Source organism: Chiloscyllium plagiosum, unplaced genomic scaffold (assembly GCF_037043375.1).
Source record: "Chiloscyllium plagiosum isolate Xiang-an unplaced genomic scaffold, Cpla_swu_hap1 HiC_scaffold_36, whole genome shotgun sequence".
NCBI classification, from domain to species: domain Eukaryota; kingdom Metazoa; phylum Chordata; class Chondrichthyes; order Orectolobiformes; family Hemiscylliidae; genus Chiloscyllium; species Chiloscyllium plagiosum.
In genome coordinates, this window is record NW_028270174.1 from 40352991 (window position 1) to 40371797 (window position 18807).

Sequence of the window (18807 nt, forward strand, 5' to 3'; positions counted from 1 at the left end):
CATTGGAACAGGGTGCATCTCAGGGCTGTTATTTTTTTCTCCGAGCTCTCACTCTCTTTGTGCTTACCTAGATGCCCACATATCTGCCCAGCTTGTCCTGCTAGTGTATCACCACTCCATTATGAAGTGACAGGCTGATAGTAGTACCATTTTGCCCTGACCTTTACCATGTACAGAAAATCAGGCAGCTTGTCACGTTTGCCAGCAATGATTAGACAAGAGAGTGAGCATGCTGGTGTATGGTCTGTGCTATATCAATGTCACACCTACAGCATACAGCAACAGCTAATATGCATGTGCTTCAGCCAAATGCACTTTGGAAATTCACCAAATATCTGTAGACAGAACCTTCCAAACCCACAATTACTACAATCTAGAAGGACAAGGGCAGCAGACACATAGGAGAACCACCTGCAAATTCCCCTCCAAGCTACTCACCATCCTGATTTGAAAATAGATCACCATTTCTTCTCAAAATCCTGAATTCCCTCCCTAAAATTGTGGAATTAACTATAGTAAGTGGGCTTCAATTAGATTAGATTCCCTACAGTGCGGAAACAAGCCCTTCAGCCCAACCAGTCCACACTGACCCTCCGAAGAGTAACCCACCCAGAGCCATTTCCCTCTGACTAGCACCTAGCACTGTGGGCAATTTAGCATGTCCAATTTATCTAACCTGCACATTTTTGGACTGTGAGAGGAAACCAGAGCACCCGGAGGAAACCCACGCAGACATGGGGAGAACGTGCAAACTCCACACAGACAGTCTCCTGAGGTGGGAATTGAACCCAGGTCTCTGGCGCTGTGAGGCAGCAGTGCTAACCACTGTGCCACCGTGCCGCCCATGAAAGGGTGTTTAGATGGAATGTAGCTAAGGACATAGTGCTTAAACAGCAACTGGCATGAGATAATATGGTTGTATGGGTGAGGGAGTGTTCACTGTGCTAGCTATGTGCTGTGGGCAATGTGATATTGTGGCTGCTGTGCTGTTGTCAGTGAAGGACAACACTGGATTGTCTATGCTAGTCTTGGTGCATAATGGCCTTGCAAAGATAGCATGGGTACAAGGGATGGCAGAACTTTTGGCAGATATCCAGAGGGGCAAATTATTCAAGGAACAATGCATGGTAAGATGCAAACAGAATCAGATGTAAGAGGAGTGAATGGGTACTAAATGAAACAGTTTGGTAATATATGGCAAAAAGCCTTGAAGCAAGAAACCCTCCAAAACCTCGAAGTAACTTGGGGGGAGAAAAGGTTAAATCCTGAGTGTTTTTTAAATAGTAATTATTAAATGGTCATGTTCAGAGGTATCTGATTGTACTTATTTATTAAGACACAGGTACAGAAAGAAATTAGGAGAGCAAATGGTTGCTTGTAAGAGGGTTAGATACAAGAGTAAGGAAGTCTTGCTGGAGTTGGAAACGCCTTCAGTCAAACTGCAGATGAGGCACTGTGAACAATTTTAGTCTCTAAACCGCCGGAAAGATATGCTTGTCTCAGAGGAGTGTAAAGAGCTTCCCATTGAATCTTGGGAATAGAGGTTGTCTCATGAGGACAGATTGTGTAGAATGTGCCTTAGCTTTACAGAGTTCAGAGAAATGAAACTTGAAACACATAAAATTCTGACGTAGCATGACAGGGAAGATGAAAAGAGACTGCTTCCTCGGCTGCCGAGTCTACAATTGGATTCATAGTCTCAGGTTAAGCAATCAGCCATTTAGGAATGAAATAGGACAATTAACTACACTCACAAGTTCTCTAACTCAAACGACTATGGATGTTCAGTCATTGAGTAAATTCAAGATTCAGATCGAATATTTTGGGATTCCAAGGTGGGAATTGACTGGAAAGTTGGAGTTGAGGTCACCTGATCATATTGGATATCTAAACAAGGAGCTTGATGACATCAAGACAACATTCAACTGAGTTTGACATCATGGAGCCCTAGTAGAATCAATAGGCAGAAAATTATGGGAGAGGGGGCAAATTGTTCCCAAACATCTACCACCCCTGAAGGGAAAGCTGGTGGTGAGCTGATGTAGCATGTAGCAGACGAGCTACATCACCAAATTGTGTGACTGCCAACTCTCATTTGGGGGGAAATCCAGGCTTACAAAGCCACTGGTCAAACAGGGTTGGTCAACAGCACCATCACTCCCACCGGCACCAGGGCTCAGTGTTTGGATGTGCTAGGCCTGCAGGAAGAGATCTGCCCCAAGAAGGTAACTCCTGGAGTTTTGGGATGGGAGGGGGATCCTACTGGCTTGTGATGAGGGAGAGGGGTGACGGGAGGCAAAGTTATGTAGAATAGGCAGTGTAAAAAGGAAGATGGGGTGGCATCTGAGGGAGAGGAACCCCCGATGCTTGCAATAATTCACGTTAAATCACCTCTTCAGTGACATTGTGATGTTCCTTTGCGGTTAAAAGGTGTTCATAATATGGTAATTCCTTCAGAAATTGATGATCAGCATGCAGGTTACCAATGACAAAATATTGTTACAAGTATTATAATAATTGACAGCAATTGATTTAAATGCTACTGTACAAATTTTGCCTGAGTGGCATGTACTAAATACTGTATAACATTTCCCCAAATTCTGTAGATAGTGACAAGGAAATTCATGGAGTTAGAAACAGTAGCCTGAATTAGCCTTTAATCTCACCAAGTTCAATTCTGGAACCTGGAAACTTAATAATATTATGGACTGAAAGCTATAAAGATCATCTGTTCCTAAACAATTGAATCAATTAGCTCCATTTAGCAACATAGTCTCCTCAAATTTTTAAACAATAACTCTGCTAAATGAGATCCACTGGATTCTTCTGCGTTGTGTTTCAGCCTAGGACTCACATGGGGGAAGCCAGTGGTGTTATGATGTCATTATTGGACGAGTAATCCAGGGGAGCAGGCTCATGAACCGGGGGCGTGGGATTGTGAAACTTGCATTTAATAAAATCTGAGAGCTACAGTGATAGGTGAAATGACACATTTGAGCAAAGCTTTTGAAGGTTGCACAATGAAAGTGTTTTTTTACATTCTTGAACATAGATTTACCTGTTGGGCATATGCTTGATCACACATGAAGGAGTCCAGAGATCATAGCTGCCTAATTTATACTGAATTAACTCCATCCATTCCTAACAGTTTTACAGCAATTTAAGATGACATAGCTGGTTTTTTTTCACATTGAAACACAGTTGTTTTTTTCTTAAAAAAACACAGTTGCTGGGAATTTCCAGAATATGTGTCTTTTCATTGACCACTGTAACTTCAATATAAACCATAGAAAGATGTGTAAGTAAACTATCCACTGAAGACTGAAAGATCACCAAGAAAATTCCGGTCGAACTTTGAGGAGGGCAGCAGGCCACAGAGCAGCCTGTTTCGCTAATTGGTCCAAAGGTATCACCATGGAGAAAGGGAAAGAGGGAATTTGGCTCCTTTACAACATCAAACATCTCAAGATCTCAAGAGAGACCTAATTGAAACGTGATGACTATCATTATGAATACTGCCTCCTCCATTCTGTATATCTAACAGCTCTGCAAGTGAACACTCATTTTATCAAGTCAGTCAATATAGGAGAACACATTGTCTGGTCTCAGAACTAGCATTTCTGTAATATCCAAGATAGATCTTCATTTGGACTTCTTACATTTTTCTCAGGGATTGTCCCCATAACCCTACTATTTTAAATAATAACCATTGTGCAAAAGATTGAAGTTTGTCTACACAGTATGTAAGAAGGTTATTGAGTCATAGAATCATCGAGTCATACAGCACAGGAATAGACCTTTCGGTCCAACTTGTCCATGCTGACCAAGTTTCCTAAACTAATCTAGTCTCACTTGCCTGCGTATGACTGTAAACCTTTCCAAATGTTCTTTTAATTGTTGTAACTATACCTGTATCTACCACTACCTCTGACAGTTCATTCCATATACATACCACACTCTGTGAAAACTTTCCCCTCAGATCCCTTTTAAATTTCTCTCCTCCCAACTTAAAAGTATGCCCCCTAGGTTTGAACTCACCCATTTAAGGGAAAAGACCCTTGATATTCACCTTATCTATACCCCTCATGATTTTATAAACCTCTATGAGATCACTCCTCAACCTCCTTTGCTCTAGTGAATAAAGACCCAGCCTATCCTTATAACTCAAATCCAGCAATATCCTAGTAAATATTCTCTGAACCTTCTCCAATTTAATAATATCCTTCCTATAGCAGGTTGATCAGAACTACACATGGTACTCAAAAAGTGGTTTCACCAATGTCTTTTACAACTTCAACATGATGTTCCAATTCCTATACTCAATGGTCTGAGCAATGAAGGCAAGCACGCTAACTGCCTTTTTAAACATCCTGTCAACCTATGATGCAACTTTCAAATAAATATGTACCTGAACACCTTGGTCTCTCTGTTCGACAAAACTAACCAGGGCCCTATCATTAACTGTATAAGTCCTGCCCTTGTTTGTTTTCCCAAAATGCAATACCTCACATTTATCCAAATTAAACTTCATCTGCCACTTCTCAGCCCAAGGCCCAATTGATCAAGATTCTTTGGTAATCTTAGATACCCTTCTTTACTATCATCTATACGAACAATTTTGGTGTCATCTGCAAATTTATTAACCATGCCTCCTAAATTCTCATCTGAATCGTTTATATAAATGTGGAACCAGCACCAGTCCCTGCTGAATATTGCTGGTCACAGACCTCCAGCCAGAAAAACAACTTTCCACCACCACCCTCTGTCTCCTACCATCAAGCCAATTTTGTATCTAATTGGCAAGCTCTCCCTGAATCCCATGTGATCTAACTTTACTAATTAGTCTACCATACAGAAGCCTGTTAAAGGCTTTACCAAAATCCATGTAGACAATGTTCACATCAATCTTTTTTGGTTATGTCCTCAAAAGACTGAATCAGGTTTGGGAGACATGATTTCCCACACACAAAGCCCTGCTGACTATCCTAACCTGTCCTTGCCTGTCCAAATGTATGCAAAGGAGAAAGTGAGGACTGCAGATGCTGGAGATCAGAGCTGAAAATGTGTTGCTGGAAAAGCGCAGCAGGTCAGGTAGCATCCATGGAGCAGGAGAATCGACGTTTCGGGCATGAGCCCTTCTTCAGGAATGTCTGAAGAAGGGCTCATGCCCGAAACGTCGATTCTCCTGCTCCTTGGATGCTGCCTGACCTGCTGCGCTTTTCCAGCAACACATTTTCAGCAAATGTATGCAAATCCTATCTCACGAAATCTTCTCTCACAACTTATTCACCACTGATGTCAGACTCATGGGTCTATAGTTCCCAGGCTACTCCTTTTAGCTCAAAGTTTGTGAGAAGATTTGTAGCTCGGGTGCTCGTTGCTGTGGTTCTGTTTGCCGAGCTGGAAGTTTTTGTTGCAAATGTTTCGTCCCCTGTCTAGGTGACATCCTCAGTGCTTGGGAGCCTCCTGAGAAGCGCTTTTGTGGTGTTTCCTCCGGCATTTATAGTGGTGTATAGTAGTGTACAAAATCCCATGCAAGGACTGCACAAAACACTATATAGGACAAACAGGAAGACAGCTAACGATCCGCATCCACGAACACCAACTAGCCACGAAACGACACGACCAGCTATCCCTAGTAGCCACACACGCAGACGACAAGCAACATGAATTCGACTGGGACAACACTACCATTATAGGGCAAGCCAAACAAAGAACAGCCAGGGAATTCCTAGAAGCATGGCACTCATCCACAAACTCCATCAACAAACACATAGACCTGGACCCAATATACCGGCCACTACAGCGGACAGCTGAAACTGACAATCGGAAGCGGCAGGGACAGGCCACTATAAATGCCGAAGGAAACATCACAGAAGCGCTTCACAGGAGGCTCCCAAGCACTGAGGATGTCACCTAGACAGGGAACGAAACGTTTGCAACAAAAACTTCCAGCTCGGCGAACAGAACTACTCCTTTTAGCCTTTCTTAAATGAAATTAGCCAACCGTCAGTCATCTGGCACCTCACCCTTGGTTGTGGATGATATAAATATTCCTCTAAGGGCCCCACAATTTCTTCCCTAACTTCCTGGGAGATACTATTTTTAATTATAGAATCCCTACACTGTGAAAACAGGCCATTTGATCCAACAAGTCTACACCAACCCTCCAAAGAGTAACCCACCCTGACCCATTCCCCTATTACTCTGCACTTTACCTCTAACTGAACACTATGGGCACAATTCACCCAGCACCTCTTTGGGTTGTGAGTGGAAACCAGAGCACCCACAGGAAACCCAGTCACCCAAGGCTGGAATCAAACCCAGGTCCCTGGCACTGTGAGGTAGCAGAGCTAACCACTGTGCCACCATGCTGCCCTTGATCAGGTCCTGGAGATTTATTCACCTTAATGCTTTTTTAAGACCTCCAGCTCTTCCTATTCTGTAATGTGGACTATTTTCAAGACATAAACATTTATTTCCCCCTAGCCTCCATTTCTTTTTTCACAGTAAAATCTGATGCGAAATATTCATTTCGTCTGTCTCCCATACCCTGTGGTTCCATAAATTGATGCCCTCATTGATCCTTAAGGGGCCCTATTCTCTCCTTAGTTGTTCTTTTGCTCTTAATATACTTGTGGAATCCCTTTGGATTATCCTTAAGCTTATCCTCCAAAGCTATCTCATTTTGCTTTTTGCCCTCCTGATTTCCCTCTAAAGAATGCCCCTACATCTTTTATACTCTTCAAGAGATTCACTTGATCCTAATTATCTATACTTTATATATGACACCTTCTTATTCTTGACTGAAGCCTCAATAATTTTATCCATCCATTGTTCTCCACTTGGGAATGCAATGGTCTCTGAACTCTCATCATCTCACTTTTGAAAACCTCCCACTTGCCTGACTTCCGTATACCTGCAGACAGTCTTGAAAGTATCTGTCTCACACCATCAAAATTTGCCTTCCTCCAATTTAAGTGTTTTAGCCCAGTCGCCCCACAGACAAAATACTTCAATGACTCATCGGTGCAGAGCCCACTGCTGAGTTGTGCAGGTCACGAGGCTTTTACATCAGTTTGTTGTTTGTGCGGAATTCAATGTTTTTGACAAGAATCATGAGGAGCGTTGACCTCAATGACTCTTGATCACATTCAATCTCCTGGCATGCTGGGCACTGAAGTGTCATCCCTGGATCAGATAACTGTTTCTCATGAGTTTACCAAGCGTAAGGTAATATGATGATGCAATATTCCCACCTCTGTGTTTATAACTGCATTGAGGTGATTCATTGGACCTGGATATGCTGAAGTAGATCTGAAGTAGATGTGTGCCAACGGAGGCTGGGAATAACAGAGAGGTGGGGTGGGTGGCTGCAGACAAGAGTGGAAGCTGGTTCCTCATGTGAGAGCTGAAGGTTGGGAAGGTGACAAATGGGGAGGTATGGGATGTCCAGAAACAAAGAGCTTGAGGTGATCCTCGAAAGATCAATATGTGAGGATGGTATTGGTGTGTGGGCGGGAGATGGTCTATTCTGAATGAGTTGTAGGCTGTTGTAAGAATCAGGTTGTGTATCAATACTGGGAAAGTGAGGACTGCAGATGCTGGAGATTAGAGGTGAGAGTGTGGTGCTGGAAAAGCACAGCATCCGAGGAGCAGGAAAATCAGCGTTTTGGGCAAAATACATCCTTTGTTTAGAAAGCTTTCCTGGACACGCCTTGCAAGCATGGTGAGGAGTGTTCAGGATTTCTCCAAAGCTTGTATTGTACTGTACTTAATAAAATATTGCTTGTTCACAGAACTTGGTGAGTTGCAGTCGTATCAGGTGTGTAAGAACCTTAGAAAAAAAAACAAACTTAACAGAGGGAGATTTTGAGATGGGGGCATATTTTTAAGGTAAGGGGAGAGAAGTCTAAAAAAAGACAGAAGAAGCATCCTTTTTACACAGAAGGTGGTTAATGTGTGGAATGAACTTTCTAATGAAGTGGAGGGTGCAGGCACAGTTACAACGTTTAAAAGACACTTAGATAAGTACTTGAATAGGAAAGATTTGGAGGGATATGGGCCACGGGCAGGCATGTGGGACCGGTTTAATTTGGGATTATGTCAGCATGGATACTGGTTGGACTGGAGGGGCTGTTTCTATGCTGTATGACTCTATGACTATGACTAACTAAGGCCATAAGACGTAGGAGCAGAAATTAAGCCATTTTGCCCATCGAGGTTGTTCTGTCATTCAATCATGGCTGATAAGTTTCTCAACTCCCATTCTCCTCCTGCCTTCTCACTGTAATCCTTGATCCCCTTAGTAATCAAGAATATATCTATCTCTGTCTTAAATATACTCAATGACCTGGTCTACACAGCCTTCTGTGGCAATGAATTCCATGGATATACCACTTTCTGGCTGAAGAAGTTTCTCCTCATCTCCATTCTAAAGGGTCTTCTCTTTACTCTGAGGCGGTGCCCTTGCGTCCTCGTCTCTCCTGCTAATGGAAACATCTTCCCAATGTCCACTGTACCCAGGCCTTTAAGTATTCTATGGGTTTCAATTAGATCCCTCCTCATCCTTCCAAATTTGATCGAGTAAAGACCCAGAGCCTTCATACAGTAAACCTTCTCATGAACCTCCTGCTGACCCACTCGAGGGCCAGTACATTCTTCCTGAGAAATGGGATCCAAAATTGCTCACAATATTCTAAATGTGGTCTGACCAGAGTCTTATGAAGCCTCAGAAGTACATCACTGCTTTTATATTCTAGTCCTCTCGAAATAAACACCAACATTGTATTTGTCTCCGTAAGTACTGATTCAACCTGCAAGATAAGAGAATCCTGGCCTAGGACTCCTAAATTCCTTTGCACTTCAACTGTCTGAATTTTCTCCCCATTCAGAAAATAGTCTATGCCTCTATTCTTCCTACCATGACCTCACACTCTCCCATCCTGTACACCATCTGCCACTTCATTGCCCACTCTCCTAACCTGTCTAAATCTTTCTGCAACCTCCTACCTCTTCAATACTACCTATCCCTCCACCTATCTTTGTATCATCTGCAAACTTGGCCAGAATGCTCTCAGTTCCTTCATCTAGATCATCAATGTATAAAGTGTAAAATTGTGGTCCCAATACCGACTCTTACGGAATACCACTAGTTACTGGCTACCATTCTGAGAAGGATCCATTAATCCCCACTCTCTGCCTTCTGCCAGACAGCCAATCTTCTATCCATGCTAGTACCTTGCCTCCAACACCAGAAACATAGAAACACAGATGATAGTGCAGGAGGAGGCCATTTGGCCCTTTGACCCTGCTCCACCATTTATCACGATCATGGCTGATCATCCAACTCAATAGCCCAATCTTACTTTCTCCCCATAACCTTTGATCCCATTCCACCTCCCGCCCCCCCCCTCCTTCGCCAAGTGCTAAATCTAGCTGCCTCTTGAATACATTCAATGTTTTGGCAACAACTCAACAACTGCTTCCTGTGGTAATAATCCACAGGCTCACCACTCTTGGGGTGAAGAAATGTATCCTCATCTCTGTTCTAAATGGTCTACTCCAAATCCTCAGACTTTGACCCCTGGTTCTGGACACTCCCACCATTGGGAACATCCTCCCCACATCTACCTTGTCTAGTCCGGTTAGAATTTCATAAGTCTCTGTGAGATGCCCCCGTCATTTGTCTGAACTCCAGGGAAACAATCCTAACCTAGTCAATCTCTCCTCATACATCCGCTGTGATCGTGAGTTCCTTGCAAGTTTGATGCAGAGTGGACAACAACACTACAGTCATCAGCAACCTTGAATTGAATTGAATTGAATTTGTTGTCACGTGTACTGAGGTACAGTGAAAGCTTTGTTTTGCAAGCAATACAGGGAGATCACAGAGTTAAGTAGCATAGATAGTAAATAATAGGTAAACAGAGGCAAAAACAAAAACACAGGTACAGGCGAATGTTAAGAGTTTGAGAGTCCATTCAGCATTCTAACAACAGTAGGGCAGAAACTATTACAAAACCAGCTGGTGCATGTATTCAGGCTTCTATACCTTCTCCTTGATGGTAGAGGTTGTAGAAAAATATTGCCAGGGTGGGATGGATCTTTGAGAATGCTGGCGGCCTTTCCTTGACAGTGGGCCTGGTAGATGGATTCTATAGATGGGAGGTTGGCCTTTGTGATTGTCCGGGCTGAGTTCACCACATTCTGTAACTGTTTCTGATCTAGAATGGTACAGTTGCCATACCAGGTAGTGATACATCCAGACAGAATGCTCTCGATGACGCACCTATAAAAGTTGGCAAGGGAATTTGCCGTCACGCCAAATTTCCTCAGCTGTCTGAGGAAGAAGAGACATTTTTGGGCCTTTGTAACCAGTGCGTCCACATGAAGAGTCCAAGAAAGCTTGTTGCGGATGACCACTCCCAGGAGCTTGACACTCTCCACTCGTTCCACATGTTAATGTGTAGGGGGGCATGAGTAACAGCCTGCTGAAAGTCAATAATGAGTTCCTTGATTTTGCCATCATTGAGAGCTAGGTTGTTCTCAGTGCACCATTTTTCCAGGTCTTCCACCTCCCGTTTGCAGTCTGTTTCGTTGCCACCTGAGATTTGACCAACTGTGGTGGTGTCACCAGCGAACTTGTAAATTGTGTTAGTCTGGTATTTGGTGATATAGTCATGGGTACACACCGAGTACAGCAGGGGGCTGAGTACGCACACCTGGGGAGCCCCAGTGTTGAGTGTTAGTGAGGGTGAAACAATGTCCCCAATCTTCACTGATTGTGGTCTGTGGGTCAGGAAACTGAGGATCCAGTTGCAGAGAGTGGGGCTTAGCACAAGATCACTAAGTTTAGTAATCAGTCTTAAGGGGATAGTAGTGTTGAAGGCTGAACTGTAGTCAATGAGTAGGATTCTTACATAGTTGTTCTTGGTATCAAGATGTTCTAGGAACGAGTGAAGGGCAAGTGATATGGCATCTGATGTGGATCTGCTGGTCCGATAGGCAAATTGGAGTGGGTCAAGAGTAGTGGGGAGGCTGGACTTGATTAATGCCATGACCAGCCTTTCAAAGCATTTCATGACCACTGACGTTAGGGCCACTGGGCAGTAGTCATTGAGACAGGCTGCATGAGCCTTATTAGGCACAGGGATGATGTTGGCCCTCTTGAAACAATCAGGGGCAGTGGTCAGCTGCAGGGAGAGGTTGAAGATGTCCGAGAAGATCTCTACCAGTTGATCTGTGGGCGGCACGGTGGCCCAGTGGTTAGCACTGCTGCCTCACAGCGCCTGTAGACCCGGGTTCAATTCCCGACTCAGGCGACTGACTGTGTGGAGTTTGCACGTTCTCCCCGTGTCTGCGTGGGTTTCCTCCGGGTGCTCCGGTTTCCTCCCACAGTCCAAAGATGTGCGGGTCAGGTGAATTGGCCATGCTAAATTGCCCGTAGTGTTAGGTTTAAGGGGTAAATGTAGGGGTATGGGTGGGTTGCGCTTTGGCGGGTCGGTGTGGACTTGTTGGGCCGAAGGGCCTGTTTCCACACTGTAAGTAATCTAATCTGTGCATGCCCCAAGTGCACGGCCTGGTACTCCGTCTGGTCCCATCACTTTCCTTGGATTCACATGAAGGAAAACTGATCTGACCTCTGATGCAGTGAATGTTGGGATAGATTCGTCATGACTTGTCAGAATAGGTGTAACCTCTCCTCCGAAATTCTGCTCAAGGCGAGCATAGAAGGTGTTGAGACAATGGGAGGTTTGCGTCATCGTCTGCTATCTTGCACTGTCTCTTTTTAGAACCTGTGATGTGATTCAGTTACTGCCATAGTCACCGGGTGTCTGTCTGGGTCTCTAGTTTGGATTGGTATTGGTCCTTGGCTGTCTTAATGGCTCTGTGAAAGTCACACTTGGATGCCTTATATTTGAGTGAGGCCTGATCTGAAGGCCGGACGCCTGGTTTTTAGAAGTTCTGTACGTCCTGAGTCATCCAGGTTTTCATGTTGGGGAACATCCGGATTGACTTCCTCAGAATGCTTCCACACACTTGCTGATAAAGTCTGTGATGGTGGTAGTGAACTCGTCCAAGGTGCCTGCGGACTGCTTGATCCTGTGGATCATGTTTGGCTAGAGCTAAAGAGGCTGAAGAGTTTTCCATCCAGACAATATTTAATGCTCACACCAGTGGGTGGTTTATCTTTGATGAGGTGAATAAATACTACCAGATAGATTGTAAATAGTGTAGGGAGGGGCATCATGCAACTTGTTGGACATCAGCTAGGATTTTGGAAATTTATGTTTCAGATCTCCCATTCAAGACAATTGCAGTCATATCAACATGAAATTGCAGGGTTGTGGTGAAGTTTCTTGCACCTCTTAAGTATAATCCACAGAGTCTCAATATTTACTGAATCAAATGTTTGATCTTGTTGTTGTGGTTGTGTTCGCCGAGCTGGGAATTTGTGTTGCAGATGTTTCGTCCCCTGTCTAGGTGACATCCTCAGTGCTTGGGAGCCTCCTGTGAAGTGCTTCTGTGATCTTTCCTCCGGCATTTATAGTGGTTTGAATCTGCCGCTTCCGGTTGTCAGTTCCAGCTGTCCGCTGCAGTGGTCGGTATATTGGGTCCAGGTCGATGTGCTTATTGATTGAATCTGTGGATGAGCGCCATGCCTCTAGGAAATCCCTGGCTGTTCTCTGTTTGGCCTGTCCTATAATAGTAGTGTTGTCCCAGTCGAATTCATGTTGCTTGTCATCTGCGTGTGTGGCTACTAAGGATAGCTGGTCTTGTCAATGAATTCCTCGTATTGTTTTCTTGGAATTTTTCTTGGATTTGCTTGGATTTGTCTACAATCAAAGTATATGTGATGTAGGGTCAGATGATGTAGAATCTGCATGGGTAGCGTTGAGGAACTGAAAAGGTGCAAAAAACCGTAATGGGACTGATATACAGGCCTCCAAACAGTAATCAGGATGTGGGGCACAAGATACACCAGGAGATAGAAAAGGCGTATAAGAAAGGCAAGGTTACAGTGATCATGGGTGATTTCAATATGCAGGTGGACTGGGAAAATCAGGTTGGTAGGGGATCACAAGAAAAGGAATTTGTGGAATGTATAAGAGATGGTTTTTTGGAACAGCTTGTGGTGAGGCCCACCATGGAACAGGCAGTACTGGATTTAGTGTTGTGCAATGAGGCAGACTTGATAAAGGTGCTTAAGGTGAAGGAACCCTTAAGAGGCAGGGATCATAAAATGATTGAATTTACTCTGCAGTTTGAGAGGCAGAAGCTGAAATCAGATGTAATGGTATTGCAGTTGGATAAAGGCAACTACACAGGCATAAGGAAGGAGCTGGGTAGAATTGACTGGGAAAGGACCCTAGCAGGAAAGACAGTGGAACAGCAAAGGCAGGGGTTTCTGGGAATAATTTGGGAGACACAGCAGAAATTCATCCCGAGGAAAAAGAAGCAAACTGAAAGGAGGATGAGGCAAGCATGGCTGACAAGGGAAGTCAGGGACAGCATAAAAACAAAAGATGAGCTGCATAAAGTTCCATGGCAGCCAGAGCAGTGCATGCAAATTCATTCCACCATCAAGGAGAAGAAATTGCTTGGTCCAACCATCCGGGAGGCTGCAAAAAATAGATTATCTGTTTCAATCAAAAAGGTATTGCCTGGTCCAGAAATTCAGCATGTTATAAAGAAAGTGAGTGTTTCCACAGAGGAGCTGGTTTCGACGATGGACATTCACAGATTAAAGGTCCACCAGGTGATGTCATGGGGCAATGGACTGAGGATACAGGGAAGAGCTCCTCTGTGATGGGGATTCAGAAGAGTATTGCTTGTCCCAGCAGAGAAATGTTCTGCAGATCAGAAACAATAGCAATAATCCTCAAGCAGAAGACTTAACATTCTTCCAAGTTCAAAGAAAGTTCTGAAAAAAAGTGCAAAACTCCAGACCACCCACATTTCTGAAGTTATGAGATTTAGAACGAGTTGGGATATGGGAAAATGTAGCATAGCTATGAATATAAAAGTCTGATGGTTAACTGTGCAGAGATGGGGTCAAAGCAATAGCTCCACCTAATCTGATGATTTTAGACCAGGGGTGGGCAATTAATTCTTCCAAGGGGCCACATGAGAAACCTGAATTGTGTTGGATGGCCGAACCAATGATAAGTTGAACATAATTCTGCTCAGTATTAATTTTCTCCCATTGTAAAAAGTACTAAATTATATAGTTTTGCACTGAAACTTATATTCAAAAGAATAAGGATATTCTGTTACAATAAAGATATGAAATTGTGGAGTAGGTCAAATATAGAAGAAATAAACAGTAAAAACAATAATTTCAGTATTTCATTTTATTTTTAACACGTTAATCTCACAAACCAATAATGAAAAATTGTTTCATTATTGTGCAGTATTACAAACAACAAACAACTCTATACAAAACGCAATAAGTGCTTTTGATGTTTTTCAGTTCATTTTACTTGGTTAGTGAGAAAAATCCAGTCTGTTTTGGGCTTGAACAAGTGCACTGAAATCTGGTTGAATGTCTGAGGTGGATATGTGAAGCTCAGCTGAGAGGTGATCATCAGTGATAGAGGATCGGGATTTGGATTTGTTGAACCTCATCACTGAGAATGTCTGTTCGCATACATAGGTAGATCCAAAGAGGACTAGAATCTTCTGAGCATGCCTCCTCATGTGTGGAAAGTTCTCCTCTTTGAGGGAAGAGTAAAAATCAAGCAGTGAGACTGACCTAAAGTACTCTGCCAGAAGTGTGTCAGACAGCAGGTCAATGAGTTCAGGCTGAACATCACTAGGTGCATTCTCCACATTGCATGTAAATGGGGAACAGTCATGTGCATTTCATTCTCAACCATTTTAAAGTCTTGAAAGCACCTTCAATATTTACCATGCAGTATTTCTAACATAGATGAGTACCTGTGGAGGTGATCAGCTGAAGGTGCAGCTTCCTTCAGTGTTGGCAAGTGAGTGAGAATGTTGTCCTCCATTTGGCTTGAGGGAAGCTGCAACTTTCTCATAAAAGCCTTCATCAAGTTGTACATTTCACCACAAAAAGGCCCTTGCACTGCAGTTTCACATTTAGTTCATTCATAGGTGCAGTCACATCAACAGCAAAACCAAGGTCTGCAATCCAGTCTGCATCTGAAAGCTGAGGAATGCCATTCCCTTTCTTCACACGGAAATCTTGAATCTCTTCTCTCAGGTCCCATACATTTTTCAGCATGTTGCCCAGGCTGAGCCACCTGACAGCTGTGTGGTAGCCTATGTTACGAAGTTCAGTCTCATTTTCCTCCAAAAGTGCAACAAACTGCCTGTGATTCAAAGCTCTTGTCCTGATGAAGTTAACTATTTTAGTTACAACATCAACCACATGGTTAATTTTTAACACTGACTTACACAACACTTCCTGATGTATAATACAATGCACAAATACCAACTTCTGTTCAGGGTCAATTTCTGTCACTTTATCCTGCATTCTCTTTAAGAGTCCAACATTTTTTCCCGTCATATTTGGACAACCATCCATTGTCACACCCGCCAGCTTGTCCCATTTTAGTCCCAACGTGTCCAAACATGCACTTACCTCCATCATTACCAGTTGTTGTTCCTTTTATTGACTGCATGGCTGCCAGCTTCTCCGTGATTTTAAAGTGTGTTAGTTATCCCACGTACGAAGATGAGTAGCTGGGCTGTGTCACATACATCGCAGCTCTCATCCAAAGCCAAGGAAAAAAAGTCAAAGTTGACTGCTCTGTGCTGCAGCTGAAGCTCCAGATTTCTCGCGATGTCCCCAATTCTTCTCGTTACAGTGCATCGGGAGAGGGGCACATTCTCAAATGCCTCCTTTTTCTCCGGGCATATTAGTTCTGCAGAGTCCAACAAGCACTCTTTAATAAACTTTCCATCAGAAAACGGTTTACTGTTTCTGGCGATTTTGTGGGATATGACATAACTTGTCTTGGCGTGAGCTGACATTTTGAGGGCTAGCCAGCAAGCATCACTTTTAGCTGTTCACGCACGCACACACACAAATATACGCGCATGTGCGTCCATACGTAAATAAAAAAAGCATCCTTTTCAAAACAAAAGCAACACAGCTGTATTGCGTGCATGGTGTAAATTCTTAAATTAGTTCTTAAAAAAGTTTGACCTCATGCGGGCCGGACAGGAACAATCAAAGGGCCGGATATGGCCTGCGGGCCGTAAAAAGCCCAGGTCTGTTTTAGACAGTTTTTGAATGGAGGCAGTTCAGTTCAACCCAAATATCTGCATGGAGCAAATGTATCTGGTATTGCTCCAGAGAGTCCTTTGTAATGATGTCCAACTGGTTATGTAAACTGGAGTTATTACTACATGCAATAAACCATTTTGTTAACTAAGACACGTACCTCTTCTGTTTAGATTCTTCAGTGCTCTATCTTTTACCACTGATAACTAGATAGTCCCAAGGCACTATGTAGAGAAAGGAGAATGGTTGGCAGTAAACTCTCAAACAACCACTAGCCCAGTATCACGTATTGCCAGTAATGGTAAATACCAAAATTACCTGCACCAAATCATTTCTGAATTTTATCTTCACCAAGAAAAACAGCCCTAACCTCTCGAATGTATCCATATAACATTTTATTCTTTCATGGGATGTGGGTATCAGTGGCAGGGACAACATTAGTTAACCATCTTTAATTGCCCTAGAACTGAATAAGTTGTTGGGTCATATCAGATGTCAACCACTTTACTGTGAATTTGGAGTCATATAAAGTCACTGAAATTTCTTGTTGCTGGAAACATGTTGGTGTGTGTTTTTTTTCCTGCACCCTCTCTAATGTCTTTCTTAAAATGTGTCAGTCAGTACTAGAATCAATATTCCAATTGAGGTTGAACCAGTGTTCTATGCATGTTGACCATAAGTTCTTTGCTATTGTATCCAATTAATAAAGACAAGGATTCAGGGTGCTTTATTAATGGCTCCCTCAACTTGTCCTGCCACATTCAGTGATTGATGCACATATAGACCCAACTTTCTCTGCTCTTGTTCCTCATTTGAGAATTGTATGCTTAATAACAGCAAATTCTGGATCCTTGGACCTATGTGGGAATTACCTGTAGTGTTTATACTTCTGATGGGCAATTCCCCTGCTTCCTGGACCCCTGTGAACTGTTCTGACTCTAAATTGTGTTTGAAGACTATGGATAGTTCCATAGAGTTACATGATAGTTGTTTGGTAAATGTTAGACAGCTTAAAACTTACTCTATCTTCTACGTCACTTCACAACTTACCCCCTAAATCAACACTCCCTGACAACAGCCCTCCAATTTTGCCCCCAGTCTAACCCAATCACCCTGACCCAACTATTCCTTGACAACCAGACTATGTCTCCAAGCCAACCTGACTACTCCAATCCACTCAAATACACCCCTGTCCCAAACTGACTAAGCTCTGACCACTTATCTAGCATCTTAACCCACCCCAATTACTTGCCTGACTACTTCCAACCATACTCCCTGACTTGTCCACCCCAGAATCTGACCCAATTACCCTCCCAACCTGACTGCTACCCTCGAATCTCCCTCTTTCATCTGCCTTACTCAACCTACCTAGCTAACCACCCTACCTATCCAGGCCGCATAGCCACCTCAACCACTCACCTACCTTACTCATTCAATCATTTAGCCATTCATCGACAGTCCCAAGTCTGGACATTTAAACTTATCACATGATACCTATATGGAGGGGCCTCTTTCCTTTAGTCCGCACTCAGGCCGGTGTCTGGGGTTCACAGCTTACTGTGGTGGTCTCTCTCCAGTAGGCTCTGAAACTTCAAAGACCCGAAATGCCGCACTAGGCAACTCCGCTGGAGAGAGAGTGTTGAATCGAACTCACTGTTTATAGCCTGACCAGCGAGTCAGAACTTATCACCACACAGTAATCGTGACCATCACCAATGTCTGGGCGATTCCCTCTCTTGTTGGTGGGACAACAGCCACCTGGTATCTCCTCACTTGGGCAGTACCCGAAAAAGAGTGATCACACTGCTTATCCTGGCCAGCAATCCCCCTTGAGTAAGTGGTTCAAATCACCCGGCTCAGACTTTCAATTAGGTTGGAACTGTTACAACAGTGTAGAAACAGGCCCTTCGGCCCAACTAGTCCATACCAATTCTCTGAAGAGTAACCCACCCAGACCCATTTCCCTCTGAATGATCACCAAACACTATAGACAATTCACCTGACCTGCACATCTTTGGACAGTGGGAGGAAACCCACACAGACATGGGAGAATATGCAAACTCCACACAGTCACCTGAGGCTGGAATCGAACCTGGGACCCTGGTGCTGTGGGGAAGCAATGCTAACCACTGAGCCACCGTGCCGTACCTTGACACTGGAATTACAGTCTGGGATCTGCTGGGAACTCAACCAGAATTAGTGTACCCAGAAGGAACACAGACGGACTCTAATATGAGTTCAAAATTACCAGTGAAGTTTATGACAGAAAAAATTCAACTTGCCCAATCCATACAATACTTCGATGAAACATACACCCTATACTATGATATAAAATATAAGAAACTGGAGCAGACACAATGTAAATCTTTAACCTTACACAAGTTATAGGGCACTTACACATTAAAAATTAGACAACCACCCTCCCCCCATGCCTAACCAACTACTCCAGAGTGCGAGTGTCCCAGGCCTGTAAACGGTTCTAACGGTCTTAGCGGGACTTGTTGCTTGTCCAGTGGGGCTCCCTCTCTGCCTCGGGTGTTATTGCAGACTTC

The 18807-nt window shown here is 43.6% G+C and overlaps 1 pseudogene; it reads right to left on the reverse strand.

The window, feature by feature from the left end:
* Positions 1–14903: 14903 nt before the first annotated feature.
* LOC148139932 (general transcription factor II-I repeat domain-containing protein 2A-like) lies at positions 14904–15616 on the reverse strand (annotated as a pseudogene).
* Between the last annotated feature and the right edge of the window lie 3191 nt (positions 15617–18807).